The sequence below is a fragment of the Coregonus clupeaformis genome, unplaced genomic scaffold (assembly GCF_020615455.1).
Source record: "Coregonus clupeaformis isolate EN_2021a unplaced genomic scaffold, ASM2061545v1 scaf0015, whole genome shotgun sequence".
NCBI classification, from domain to species: domain Eukaryota; kingdom Metazoa; phylum Chordata; class Actinopteri; order Salmoniformes; family Salmonidae; genus Coregonus; species Coregonus clupeaformis.
In genome coordinates, this window is record NW_025533470.1 from 202,104 (window position 1) to 217,500 (window position 15,397).

Here is a 15,397-nt window from a genome sequence, read left to right on the forward strand (position 1 = left end):
CCTCGAAGAAACATGATGGAACTCCAAGAGAATGGAACTCCAAGAGAATGGAACTCCAAGAGAATGGAACTCCAAGAGAATGGAACTCCAAGAGAATGGAACTCCAAGAGAATGGAAACGGTTGTTAGGTGTCGTTAAGACACAATCTCTGTTTAATCCATCTTTCTCTCATTCTGATCCCTCCAGAGTCAGGAAACAAAGGTACCTAGATGCCAGGTAAAGCAAGGAAATAAAGTATTGACGGTATACTGTACAATATACCGTATTGACCAAAGAATGAGGAAACACTGGCAAAAAATAGTTTCTCAGAAACTGTTTACCCTCCTTTTACTGTAAATACACTCATCTGGACTGGAGCTATAAATAAATCCACTCTATATAGTAACTCGTTAAGGAAGTTAACCGCCAACAAGACTTTATATGGGTCTTTAAAACATGAAAGAGCAACTGAACCAAATAAACAGCTTCTCTGGTTGAAAACTGCCTCTGGGGCATCGAAATTAGTCGTAAAACAGTTGTGCTAATTGTAAAATGGACTACAAAGTCTAAGTGGTAACAATGGTCATGAAGTCAGTATCTTACAAAACACAGTTTGACATTTACCAGAAGCTCCTATCCAGTATGACTTACAGGAGCAATTAGGGTTAAGTGTCTTGCTCAAGGCTTATCGACAGGTTTTTCACCAAGTCGGCTCAGGGATTCGAACCAGCAACTTTCCGGTGACTGTCCCAACACTCTTAATCACTAGGCTACTTGCCGCCCTGAGCTCATCACAGCTTACATGAGGCTTGGGTTTGGATTACAATTATGTCAACATTCATGCCCCCTACGGTCAATAGATTATCAGGTATCGTTTGCACTCCCTTTACAGTAAAAACACTCTTAACTTAAACAAGTTGGCCTACATGACATTCTGTGAGGGCAGCTATGCATTGCACAATGTTCTTTGACATTTACATTTTACATTTACGTCATTTAGCAGACGCTCTTATCCAGAGCGACTTATAAATTGGTGCATTCACCCTATAACCAGTGGGATAACCACTTTACAATATTTGTAAAAAAAAAAAAAAATTAAGAGGGGGGGGTAGAAGGATAACTTTATCCTATCCCAGGTGTTCCTTAAAGAGGTGGGGTTTCAAATGTCTCCGGAAGGTGGTGAGTGACTCCGCTGTCCTGGCGTCGTGAGGGAGCTTGTTCCACCATTGGGGTGCCAGAGCAGCGAACAGTTTTGACTGGGCTGAGCGGGAACTATGCTTCCGCAGAGGAAGGGAGCCAGCAGGCCAGAGGTGGATGAACGCAATGCCCTCGTTTGGGTGTAGGGACTGATCAGAGCCTGAAGGTACGGAGGTGCCGTTCCCCTCACAGCTCCATAGGCAAGCACCATGGTCTTGTAACAGATGCGAGCTTCAACTGGAAGCCAGTGGAGTGTGCGGAGGAGCGGGGGTGATGTGAGAGAACTTGGGAAGGTTGAACACCAGACGGGCTGAGGCATTCTGGATGAGTTGTAGGGGTTTAATGGCACAGGCAGGGAGCCCAGCCAACAGCGAGTTGCAGTAATCCAGACGGGGAGATGACAAGTGCCTGGATTAGGACCTGTGCCGCTTCCTGTGTAAGGCAGGGTCGTACTCTCCGAATGTTGTAGAGCATGAACCTGCAGGATCGGGTCACCGCCTTGATGTTAGCGGAGAACGACAGGGTATTGTCCAGGGTCACGCCAAGGCTCTTCGCACTCTGGGAGGAGGACACAACGGAGTTGTCAACCGTGATGGCGAGATCATGGAACGGGCAGTCCTTCCCCGGGAGGAAGAGCAGCTCCGTCTTGCCAAGGTTCAGCTTGAGGTGACATCAATATGTAATGCATTCTGATGTAATGCTGTGTGTTTCTCTTGGAGAGGGGTCAAGGAAGTTAGCCTACATCTCATAACCCCATTACAGAACTCAACGTGATTCAGGACATTCTGGTGTGAAGCTACGTGGTGTGAGACAAGACTGAGGCATCTAATATTGAACAGCTGACATTTTCTTTCTTTTTGCTTCCTTCAGGTGAACGTCATCAGGACATTGTTGTGTTGTCTGGATCATCACCTTAGTGTTATCTCTTCTCATTTTGACTTCATCATGTGATTGTTTGACTCAGAGGTTTATCTAATGAACACATATCACTCATGTACACAATGAGTCTCTGGTGATATTCTCAACCATTACACAATTACTCTATGACCCTTCCCAGAACCAGAAGACACATTACAAATGTGTGACTGGGGGATACCATAGCAGCTCTGTCACGATCGTTGAACGGAGTAGACCAAGGCGCAGCGTTGAAGGCAAACATACTTTATTTACCAAAGTGATAACACGAACAAAACAAACGAATAACGTGACGTCCTAGGTTAAACAACCAACACGGAAACAAACCAAAACGAACAAAGATACCACAACACCTGTGGGAACACAGCCTGTCTAAATATGGCTCCCAATCAGAGACAACCAGCAACAGCTGACACTCGTTGCCTCTGATTGGGAACCACTCTGGCCAACATAGAAATACAAATACTAGACTGTGACCATAGAACAAAAACACATAGAATCTACACACCCTGGCTCAACATATAGAGTCCCCAGAGCCAGGGTGTGACAGTACCCCCCCTAAAGGCGCGGACTCCGACCGCGTCAACCAAATACCACAGGGGAGGGACCGGGTGGGCACTCCGCCTAGGCGGCGGATCCGGCTCCGGGCCTGAACCCCGCTCCCCTCTCCAACCCCCAAAGTACCCCTGGTCCGGTCTGGCCCCGCTGGCCGGAGCTGGACTGCACACTGGTGGAGCGGATTGCTCTAGCTCCGGCGTGAAGCATCTGACCGGTGCCGGACCAGGCACCGGTGGAACAGACACGGGCCGTGCCGGACTGACGACGCACACCACTGGCTTGGTGTGGGGAGCAGGAGCGGGCCGGACCGGGCTGGCGACGCGCACCATTGGCTTGGTGCGGGGAGCAGGAACGGGCCGGACCGGGCTGGCGACGCGCACCATTGGCCTGGTGCGGGGAGCAGGAACAGGCCGGGCCGGGCTGGCGACGCGCACCATTGGCTTGGTGCGGGGAGCAGGAACAGGCCGGGCCGGGCTGGCGACGCGCACCATTGGCTTGGTGCGGGAGCAGGAACAGGACGGGCCGGGCTGGCGACGCGCACCATTGGCCTGGTGCGGGGAGCAGGAACAGGCCGGGCCGGCTGGCGACGCGCACCATTGGCTTGGTGCGGGGAGCAGGAGCGGGCTGGACCGGGCTGGAGACGCGCACCATTGGCCTGGTGCGGGGAGCAATAACAGGCCGGACCGTACTGGGGACACACACCACTGGCCCTATGCAGGGATCTGGAACGGGCCGGACCGGACTGGTAACACACCCCAGTACCTCTCGCCGTGCCTCTACACCTTCCCTCCCCTCTTCGACCAGTGGCCCCCGTAACCTGGCGGCCTCCTCTGCCAACCCGCTGGGCCGCTCTGTCGCGGTCTCCTGCTGCCCCGTCGTCCACGGCGTTAGCCCCCCCCTAAAAAATGTATGGGCTTCACTCCTACCCGTGGACCAGGTCTCCATACTTCTCGCCAGCCTTTCGCCCTTCTGCTTCCACGTCAAGCCCCTCTCTTCCTCACCCGGCTTGACCCAGTCGAGGAGGCGCTGGATATCCGCTAGGGATTTCCCTGGCGATGGCTCCTGGACCCGCTGCTTGGTCCAGTTCTGGTGGGATCTTCTGTCACGATCGTTGAACGGAGTAGACCAAGGCGCAGCGTTGAAGGCAAACATACTTTATTTACCAAAGTGATAACACGAACAAAACAAACGAATAACGTGACGTCCTAGGTTAAACAACCAACACGGAAACAAACCAAAAGGAACAAAGATACCACAACACCTGTGGGAACACAGCCTGTCTAAATATGGCTCCCAATCAGAGACAACCAGCAACAGCTGACACTCGTTGCCTCTGATTGGGAACCACTCTGGCCAACATAGAAATACAAATACTAGACTGTGACCATAGAACAAAAACACATAGAATCTACACACCCTGGCTCAACATATAGAGTCCCCAGAGCCAGGGTGTGACAAGCTTTAAAGACATTGTGACTAATGCCAGTGAAGAGGAGTGAAGAGGGGTGAAGAGGAGTGAAGAGGAGTGAAGAGGGGTGAAGAGGAGTGAAGAGGGTGAAGAGGGATGAAGAGGGGTGAAGAGGGGTGAAGAGGAGTGAAGAGGGGTGAAGAGGGATGAAGAGGGGTGAAGAGGGGTGAAGAGGGGTGAAGAGGGGTGAAGAGGGATGAAGAGGGGTGAAGAGGGATGAAGAGGGGTGAAGAGGGGTGAAGAGGGGTGAAGAGGGGTGAAGAGGAGTGAAGAGGGGTGAAGAGGGATGAAGAGGGATGAAGAGGGGTGAAGAGGAGTGAAGAGGGGTGAAGAGGGATGAAGAGGGGTGAAGAGGAGTGAAGAGGGGTGAAGAGGGATGAAGAGGGATGAAGAGGGGGTGAAGAGGAGGAAGAGGGGTGAAGAGGGATGAAGAGGGATGAAGAGGGGGTGAAGTGTGATGAAGAGGGGTGAAGAGGGATGAAGAGGGGTGAAGAGGGATGAAGGGGGGTGAAGAGGGATGAAGAGGGGTGAAGAATGATGAAGAGTGATGAAGAGGAGTGAAGAGGGGTGAAGAGGGGTGAAGAGGAGTGAAGTGTGATGAAGAGGAGTGAAGAGGGGTGAAGAGGAGTGAAGAGGAGTGAAGAGGGGTGAAGAGGAGTGAAGTGTGATGAAGAGGAGTGAAGAGGGATGAAGAGTGATGAAGAGGGGTGAAGAGGGATGAAGAGGGGTGAAGAGGGATGAAGAGGAGTGAAAAGGGGTGAAGAGGGGTGAAGAGGAGTGAAATGTGATGAAGAGGAGTGAAGAGGGGTGAAGAGGGGTGAAGTCTGATGAAGAGAGGTGAAGAGGGATGAAGAGGGGTGAAGAGGGATGAAGAGGGATGAAGAGGGATGAAGAATGATGAAGAGTGATGAAGAGGAGTGAAGCTTGATGAAGAGGGGTGAAGAGTGATGAAGAGGGGTGAAGAGTGATGAAGAGTGATGAAGAGGGGCGAAGAGTGATGAAGAGTGATGAAGAGGAGTGAAGCTTGATGAAGAGGGGTGAAGAGTGATGAAGAGTGTTGAAGAGGGGTGAAGAGTGATGAAGAGGAGTGAAGAGTGATGAAGAGTGATGAAGAGGGGTGAAGAGTGATGAAGAGGAGTGAAGCTTGATGAAGAGGGGTGAAGAGGAGTGAAGAGTGATGAAGAGGGGTGAAGAGGGGTGAAGAGGGGTGAAGAGGAGTGAAGAGGGGTGAAGAGGGGTGAAGAGGGGTGAAGAGTGATGAAGAGGGGTGAAGAGGGGTGAAGAGTGATGAAGAGGGGTGAAGGGGGGGTGAAGAGGGGTGAAGAGGGGTGAAGAGGGGTGAAGAGGGGTGAAGAGGGGTGAAGAGTGATGAAGAGGGGTGAAGAGTGATGAAGAGGGGTGAAGAGGGGTGAAGAGGGGTGAAGTGTGATGAAGAGGGGTGAAGAGGGGTGAAGAGGGGTGAAGAGTGATGGAGAGGGGTGAAGAGGGATGAAGAGGGGTGAAGAGGGGTGAAGAGGGGTGAAGAGGAGTGAAGAGTGATGAAGAGGAGTGAAGAGGGATTAAGAGGTATGATGAGGTAATTGAGGTAATATGTACATGTGGGTAGAGTTAAAGTGACTATGCATAGATAATAAACAGAGCAGCAGCAGCTTAAAAGAGTGGGTAGGGTGGGGTGGGGTTGGCAAGACAATGCAAATAGTCCGGGTAGCCATGTTTAGCTGTTCAGGAGTCTTATGGATTGGGGGTAGAAGCTGTTGAGAAGTCTTTTGGACCGAGACTTGGCGCTCCGGTACCGTTTGCCGTGCGGTAGCATAGAGAACAGTCTATGACTAGGGTGGCTGGAGTCTTTGACAGTTTTTAGGGCGGAGATCGGGGTGCCTTGTTAGAAATCGTCGGCGAGTGGGTAATCCGCCTCTACCATCCGTTCTATTGGCCAACACGCAATCACTGGAAAATAAACTGGATGATCTCCGTTCGAGACTATCCCACCAACGGGACATTAAGAACTGTAATATCGTTTGTTTCACTGAGTCGTGGCTGAACGACGACACTGATAATATTCATTTGGCTGTGTTTTCCGTGCATCGGCAGGACAGAACAGCTATGTCTGCTTAAACGAGTGGTGGGGGTGTGTGTCTATTTGTCAATAACAGCTGGTGCGCGATGTCTAATATTGAGGACGTCTCGAGGCATTGCTCGCCTGAGGAAGAGTACCCTCATGATACCCTACTGTAGACCCATTATCTACCAAGAGGTTAACAGCTTCTACCCCCAGGCCATAAGACTGCTGAAACAGCTTCTACCCCCAGGCCATAAGACTGCTGAAACAGCTTCTACCCCCAGGCCATAAGACTGCTGAAACAGCTTCTACCCCCAGGCCATAAGACTGCTGAAACAGCTTCTACCCCCAGGCCATAAGACTGCTGAAACAGCTTCTACCCCCAGGCCATAAGACTGCTGAAACAGCTTCTACCCCCAGGCCATAAGACTGCTGAAACAGCTTCTACCCCCAGGCCATAAGACTGCTGAAACAGCTTCTACCCCCAGGCCATAAGACTGCTGAAACAGCTTCTACCCCCAGGCCATAAGACTGCTGAAACAGCTTCTACCCCCAGGCCATAAGACTGCTGAAACAGCTTCTACCCCCAGGCCATAAGACTGCTGAAACAGCTTCTACCCCCAGGCCATAAGACTGCTGAAACAGCTTCCACCCCCAGGCCATAAGACTGCTGAAACAGCTTCTACCCCCAGGCCATAAGACTGCTGAACAATTAATCAAATGGCCACCCGGACTATTTACATTGCCCCCCCCTTAGTTTTTACACTGCTGCTACTCGCTGTTTATTATCTATGCATAGTCACTTTACCCCTACCTACATGTACAAATTATCTCCACTAACCTGTACCCACACACATTGACTCGGTACCGGTACCCCCTGTATATAGCCTGTATATTGACTCGGCACCGGTACCCCTGTATATAGCCTGTATATTGACTCGGTACCGGTACCCCCTGTATATAGCCTGTATATTGACTCAGTACCGGTACCCCCTGTATATAGCCTGTATATTGATTCGGTACCGTACCCCCTGTATATAACCTGTATATTGACTCGGCACCGGTACCCCCTGTATATAGCCTGTATATTGACTCAGTACCGGTATCTCCTGTATATAGCCTGTATATAGCCTGTATATAGCCTGTATATGGCTGTATATGGCTGTATATAGCCTGTATATAGCTGTATATAGCTGTATATAACCTGTATATAGCCTGTATATAGCTGTATATAGCCTGTATATAGCCTGTATATAGCCTGTATATAGCCTGTATATAGTATGTATATAGCCTGTATATAGCCTGTATATAGCCTGTATATAGCCTGTATATAGCCTGTATATAGCCTGTATATAGTATGTATATAGCCTGTATATAGCCTGTATATAGCCTGTATATAGCCTGTATATAGCCTGTATATAGTATGTATATAGCCTGTATATAGCCTGTATATAGCCTGTATATAGCTGTATATAGCTGTATATAGACTGTATATAGCCTGTATATAGCTGTATATAGCTGTATATAGCCTGTATATAGCCTGTATATAGCCTGTATATAGCCTGTATATAGCCTGTATATAGCCTGTATATAGCCTGTATATAGCTGTATATAGCCTGTATATAGCCTGTATATAGCCTGTATATAGCTGTATATAGCCTGTATATAGCCTGTATATAGCCTGTATATAGCCTGTATATAGCTGTATATAGCTGTATATAGCCTGTATATAGCCTGTATATAGCCTGTATATAGCCTGTATATAGCTGTATATAGCCTGTATATAGCCTGTATATAGCCTGTATATAGCCTGTATATAGCTGTATATAGCCTGTATATAGCCTGTATATAGCCTGTATAAAGCCTGTATATAGCCTGTATATAGCCTGTATATAGCTGTATATAGCCTGTATATAGCCTGTATATAGCCTGTATATAGCCTGTATATAGCCTGTATATAGCCTGTATATAGTATGTATATAGCCTGTATATAGCCTGTATATAGCCTGTATATAGCCTGTATATAGTATGTATATAGCCTGTATATAGCCTGTATATAGCCTGTATATAGCTGTATATAGCTGTATATAGACTGTATATAGCCTGTATATAGCCTGTATATAGCCTGTATATAGCCTGTATATAGCTGTATATAGCCTGTATATAGCTGTATATAGCCTGTATATAGCCTGTATATAGCCTGTATATAGCCTGTATATAGCCTGTATATAGCCTGTATATAGCTGTATATAGCCTGTATATAGCTGTATATAGCCTGTATATAGCCTGTATATAGCTGTATATAGCCTGTATATAGCCTGTATATAGCCTGTATATAGCCTGTATATAGCCTGTATATAGCCTGTATATAGCCTGTATATAGCCTGTATATAGCTGTATATAGACTGTATATAGCCTGTATATAGCTGTATATAGCTGTATATAGCTGTATATAGCCTGTATATAGCTGTATATAGCCTGTATATAGCCTGTATATAGCCTGTATATAGCCTGTATATAGCCTGTATATAGCTGTATATAGCCTGTATATAGCCTGTATATAGCCTGTATATAGCCTGTATATAGCATGTATATAGCCTGTATATAGCCTGTATATAGCCTGTATATAGCCTGTATATAGCTGTATATAGCCTGTATATAGCCTGTATATAGCCTGTATATAGCCTGTATATAGTATGTATATAGCCTGTATATAGCCTGTATATAGCCTGTATATAGCCTGTATATAGCCTGTATATAGTATGTATATAGCCTGTATATAGTATGTATATAGCCTGTATATAGCCTGTATATAGCCTGTATATAGCTGTATATAGCCTGTATATAGCCTGTATATAGCCTGTATATAGCTGTATATAGCCTGTATGTAGCCTGTATATAGCTGTATATAGCTGTATATAGCTGTATATAGCCTGTATATAGCTGTATATAGCCTGTATATAGCCTGTATATAGCCTGTAAATAGCCTGTATATAGCCTGTATATAGCCTGTATATAGCCTCGTTATTATTATTTTATTGTGTTACTTTTTAATTCATTTTCTACTTCATTTTATTTAGTAAATATTTTCTTAACTCTATTTCTTGATCTGCATTGTTGGTTAAGGGCTCATAAGTAAGCATTTCACGGTAAGATACCTGTTGTATTCGAGCCTGTGACGAATAACATTTGAATCTATTTGATTTGAAGTCAGTAAGTAAGTAAAAGCAGGAAACATTTAGGAGAGAATGAAAAGTTGATCAGAGGCCAACAAAGGACTCTGATTGTTTGACAAGTCTTTACACGGTATGACGTCGTTACTGTAAGAAAGAATGTGTTCTCCATGACTTTCCTTGTTAAATAAACTTCCTGGATGATGTCACTCTTCACAGGTTCCAGTCTTCCTCCCACCGAGATTAGCCTGTTTTTACATGTTTTAGGTGAGTGTTGTGAGGGTACACAGGACAGGATGAGAAGGTTGATCAGGGCAAACACAAAGGACTTGTCTAACAAAGTTGTACTTCCTGTAAAATGACTGACACAGTTACTGACATCTCTCTTCTTCCTCCATCCTGAGCATAAAAATTGTTGATGTAGGTTTTACGTGATGATACCATTCCCACGAGCCTGTCTCACCCCTCAGATGGATACATATCCCAGTTAACCAAGAGCCTCTCTCACCCTTCTCTCACCCCTCTCTCACCCTTCTCTCACCCCCTCTCTCACCCCTCTCTCACCCTTCTCTCACCCCTCTCTCACCCCTCTCTCACCCCCTTCTCTCACCCTCTCTCTTCTCACCCTCTCTCACCCCCTCTCTCACCCCCTCTCTCACCCCTTTCTCTCTCACCCCTCTCTCACCCCCTCTCTCACCCCTCTCTCACCCCCTCTCTCACCCCTCTCTCACCCCCTCTCTTACCCCTGTCTCACCCTCTTCAGATGGAGACATATCCCAGTTAACCAAAAGCCTCTCTCACCCTTCTCTCACCCCTCTCTCACCCCTCTCTCACCCCTCTCTTACCCCTCAGATGGAGACATATCCCAGTTAACCAAGAGCCTCTCTCACCCTTCTCTCACCCCTCTCTCACCCCCTCTCTCACCCCCTCTCTTACCCCTCAGATGGAGACATATCCCAGTTAACCAAAAGCCTCTCTCACCCTTCTCTCACCCCTCTCTCACCCCCCTCTCTCACCCCTCTCTTACCCCTCAGATGGAGACATATCCCAGTTAACCAAGAGCCTCTCTCACCCTTCTCTCACCCCTCTCTCACCCCTCTCTCACCCCTCTCTCACCCTTCTCTCACCCCTCAGATGGAGACATATCCCAGTTAACCAAGAGCCTCTCTCACCCTTCTCTCACCCCTCTCTCACCCCTCTCTCACCCCTCTCTTACCCCTCAGATGGAGACATATCCCAGTTAACCAAGAGCCTCTCTCACCCTTCTCTCACCCCCTCTCTCACCCCTCTCTCACCCCTCTCTCACCCCCTCTCTCACCCCCTATCTCACCCCTCAGATGGAGACATATCCCAGTTAACCAAGAGCCTCTCACCCCTCTCTCACCCCTCTCTCACCCCTCAGACGGAGACACATCCCAGTTAACCACGGCAGTAAAGGAATGTAAGCACTAAGTAGAGCAGTAAGGAAACATTTAGCAGAGAATTCAAAGTTGATCGGGGGAAAAGCCCACGGCCATGGCCAACAAAGAAGTTATGTTGTTTGTTTGACCAGTCTTTCCACAGGTAGAGTCGAGCCAACAAAGGACTCTTGTTTGACCAGCCTTAAGTGTCACGATGGATGTACTTCCTTATAGCGTGAGTGATGTCATACTTCATCACTCCTCTCTGGCATTTGGTCTTCTTCCTCCATCCTGAGCATCAAGAATGTTTTGTGTCCGTTACAGTAACCAATCATTCAACATATTTCCTTAAACACATTTCCTGGGCATCATTTCACAGGTACCAGTCTTCCTCTCATCACAATGGACCTACTTATCAAAACGTTTATATATGTTTTATGTGACCATACCAGACATTTACGCCCCAGGAGCCTCTCTCATTGCCAATATGTCAATATACATATTTTTTAAATCTAGAAGCAATGAAGCATGAAAATATAACTGCGATGTCGTGGCTCGTAATAGGAACATCTCAGTTGCCCTTTGGACCAATCAGTTAGGTCATAACCAGTAACCTACCTGTTTCTAGATGTCATTTAGGGTCAAATGAAATGACTTCAATGAAGCAGATCTAAAGCACCAATCAGGGGACAGACAATATCTGTTCAACTGGAGCCAACTGACCAGGGCTAGAGTAGCCAACTGACCAGGGCTAGAGGAGCCAACTGACCAGGGCTAGAGTAGCCAACTGACCAGGGCTAGAGGAGCCAACTGACCAGGGCTAGAGGAGCCAACTGACCAGGGCTAGAGTAGCCAACTGACCAGGGCTAGAGGAGCCAACTGACCAGGGCTAGAGGAGCCAACTGACCAGGGCTAGAGTAGCCAACTGACCAGGGCTAGAGGAGCCAACTGACCAGGGCTAGAGGAGCCAACTGACCAGGGCTAGAGGAGCCAACTGACCAGGGCTAGAGGAGCCAACTGACCAGGGCTAGAATAGCCAACTGACCAGGGCTAGAGGAGCCAACTGACCAGGGCTAGAGGAGCCAACTGACCAGGGCTAGAGGAGCCAACTGACCAGGGCTAGAGGAGCCAACTGACCAGGGCTAGAGGAGCCAACTGACCAGGGCTAGAGGAGCCAACTGACCAGGGCTAGAGGAGCCAACTGACCAGGGCTAGAGGAGCCAACTGACCAGGGCTAGAGGAGCCAACTGACCAGGGCTAGAGTAGCCAACTGACCAGGGCTAGAGGAGCCAACTGACCAGGGCTAGAGGAGCCAACTGACCAGGGCTAGAGGAGCCAACTGACCAGGGCTAGAGGAGCCAACTGACCAGGGCTAGAGGAGCCAACTGACCAGGGCTAGAGGAGCCAACTGACCAGGGCTAGAGGAGCCAACTGACCAGGGCTAGAGGAGCCAACTGACCAGGGCTAGAGGAGCCAACTGACCAGGGCTAGAGGAGCCAACTGAACATGTCTGGTTATAAAGGCTGCCATTTGGGACTCAGGTCAACACCACTGCTCTCCTTTAGACGGATCAACTACAAAGGACTCAGTCCCGAGCCAATAAAATGTAATAAAACTGATGATTAAATAGACTCTCTGTTTAGATGAGATCTTGAACTTTGTTGAACATTCTGTTCTGATGGGAGCTGTCTGACACTGGTGAGTCTGGGAGGTTGGCTGAAAACAGGCTCACTTATCGCTACACTGAATACACATCTATAACATGCCTTCTGCTAATTATCTACACACACTGACAATGGGGAAATGGGGGAAAGGGTAAAAACAGGTGATCTTCCACCGATGGGTGATAAGGATGGAAGCTACAGTGGCTGGTCTGAAATGATAGAAACACCATGTTGATTCATGGATACTTTCAAAGTGACAGGAAACAAATAAAAGTAACAGCGTTATCAGACTTCTGATTGGCCGGACGACGTTTCTGCACACGAGGTCTATAGGTCGAACCCATTGTCATGACTACAGATGTAGGATCTCAATTTGAGCCAGTATGCGACAGCAGGAAAATAACCCTGCAGCAACATGAAATGTGAATTATTATGTGGATTATAATTCATGGACATTTTTGTAGGGGTTGATACATTTTTAGTTAGGGCAAATCAATTCCGAATTTTCAAAGTGAAAATTACAAACTTTAGAAACTTAAAAATTTTACAAATACACTAGAAGTTAGCATTTCCTGCTGGAACATTATCAGAAACGAAAGAGTGGTCAAATTAAGATCCTACATCTGTAGACCATTCAGGCTGGTATGGGGAGCATTAAACAGTGAATACAGTGGGTCAAAAAGGTCAACCAGAGATGTTATAATGTTAGGCTTTGGCCATGTGAATCCAGGTGAAAGCTATGATCCCTTATTGATGTCACTTGTTCAATCCACTTCAATCAGTGTGGATGAAGGGGAGGAGACAGGTTAGAGAAGGATTTTTAAGCCTCGAGACAATTGAGACACGGATTGTGTATTTGTGCCATTACGAGAGTCAATGGGCAAGACAGAATCTTGAAGTGCCTTTGAACGGGGTATTGTAGTAGAGTCCATGCCCCGACGAACTGAGACTGTTCTTAATGTTTTGTCCACTCAGTGTATATCCGAGGTTGGTATAGTTCACTGGGAGGACGGCTCATAGAACATGTTTACCATTCCATTCACTCCATTCCAGAAATTATTATGAGCCGTCCTCCCCTCAGCAGCCTCCTGTGAGTTAAACCCCATCTAGAGGTGGATATATCTGAGGTTGATATATCCTATCTAGAGGTGGATATATCTGAGGTTGATATATCCTATCTAGAGGTGGATATATCTGAGGTTGATATATCCTATCTAGAGGTGGATATATCTGAGGTTGATATATCCTATCTAGAGGTGGATATATCTGAGGTTGATATATCCTATCTAGAGGTGGATATATCTGAGGTTAATATATCCTATCTAGAGGTGGATATATCTGAGGTTGATATATCCTATCTAGAGGTGGATATATCTGAGGTTGATATATCCTATCTAGAGGTGGATATATCTGAGGTTGATATATCCTATCTAGAGGTGGATATATCTGAGGTTGATATATCCCATCTAGAGGTGGATATATCTGAGGTTGATATCCTACTAGAGGTGGATATATCTGAGGTTGATATATCCTATCTAGAGGTGGATATATCTGAGGTTGATATATCCTATCTAGAGGTGGATATATCTGAGGTTGATATATCCTATCTAGAGGTGGATATATCTGAGGTTGATATATCCTATCTAGAGGTGGATATATCTGAGGTTGATATATCCTATCTAGAGGTGGATATATCCGAGGCTGATATATCCTATCTAGAGGTGGATATATCCGAGGTTGATATATCCTATCTAGAGGTGGATATATCCGAGGTTGATATATCCCATCTTGAGGTGGATATATCCGAGGTTGATATATCCCATCTAGAGGTGGATATATCCGAGGTTGATATATCCCATCTAGAGGTGGATATATCCGAGGTTGATATATCCTATCTAGAGGTGGATATATCCGAGGTTGATATATCCTATCTAGAGGTGGATATATCCGAGGTTGATATATCCTATCTAGAGGTGGATATATCCGAGGTTGATATATCCTATCTAGAGGTGGATATATCTGAGGTTGATATATTCTATCTAGAGGTGGATATATCTGAGGTTGATATATCCTATCTAGAGGTGGATATATCTGAGGTTGATATATTCTATCTAGAGGTGGATATATCCGAGGTTGATATATCCTATCTAGAGGTGGATATATCTGAGGTTGATATATTCTATCTAGAGGTGGATATATCTGAGGTTGATATATCCTATTTAAAGGTGGACATATCTGAGGTTAACATATTCTATCTAGAGGTAAGATTTTTCTTACATGAAATTAGTAAAACGATGGCACGGGTTTGTTTAATATGAATCCAGTACAGAGAACACACTATGTGTGTGACAACAATAATATCTATCTCCATGGAAACTATAGAGTAAAGTTACAACCATGATACATTCTAAGGATGAACCCAATATTTACAAAAGACACCACTCTGTGATGAGAGAAAGTTCTGTAGGTACTAAACAACAGAGAAAGAGCTTTTGCCTTTAATATACATTTAAACATATGTAAATATTGTTTGTCTTAAATATTCATCTCCATTGTGTGTTGTGGTTATTCACGGCACACCAACTTATTCCCCCCCAGAAAACATGAAAGCTAAAATAAGACAGTTTATGTTACACTTTCTACATGTTCTAAACTAAGACAGTAACTAAGAGCCTTCAGTAGTTGTCAGAACCCAGGGGCTGTAGCTAGGGGAGTCTAATGGAAGTGGAGAGGTGTCTCTGGAGACAGGGTGGCTGGTAGAACTGGAGAGGTGTCTCTGGAGACAGGAGACAGGGTGGCTGGTAGAACTGTAGAGGTGTCTCTGGAGACAGGAGACAGGGTGGCTGGTAGAACTGGAGAGGTGTCTCTGGAGACAGGGTGGCTGGTAGAACTGGAGAGGTGTCTCTGGAGACAGGAGACAGGGTGGCTGGTAGAACTGGAGAGGTGTCTCTGGAGACAGGGTGGCTGGTAGAACTGGAGAGGTG

General features: G+C 46.6%; 1 long non-coding RNA gene across 1 annotated transcript in view; it reads left to right on the forward strand.

The window, feature by feature from the left end:
* The first annotated feature begins 15,303 nt into the window (after positions 1-15,303).
* The window catches only part of LOC121565125, a 1,076-nt gene continuing 982 nt past the window's right edge, over positions 15,304-15,397 (forward strand). Inside the window, exon 1 of the long non-coding RNA XR_006658048.1 lies at positions 15,304-15,356. This is a non-coding gene — a long non-coding RNA (uncharacterized LOC121565125). The remainder of the gene's footprint in view (positions 15,357-15,397) is intronic.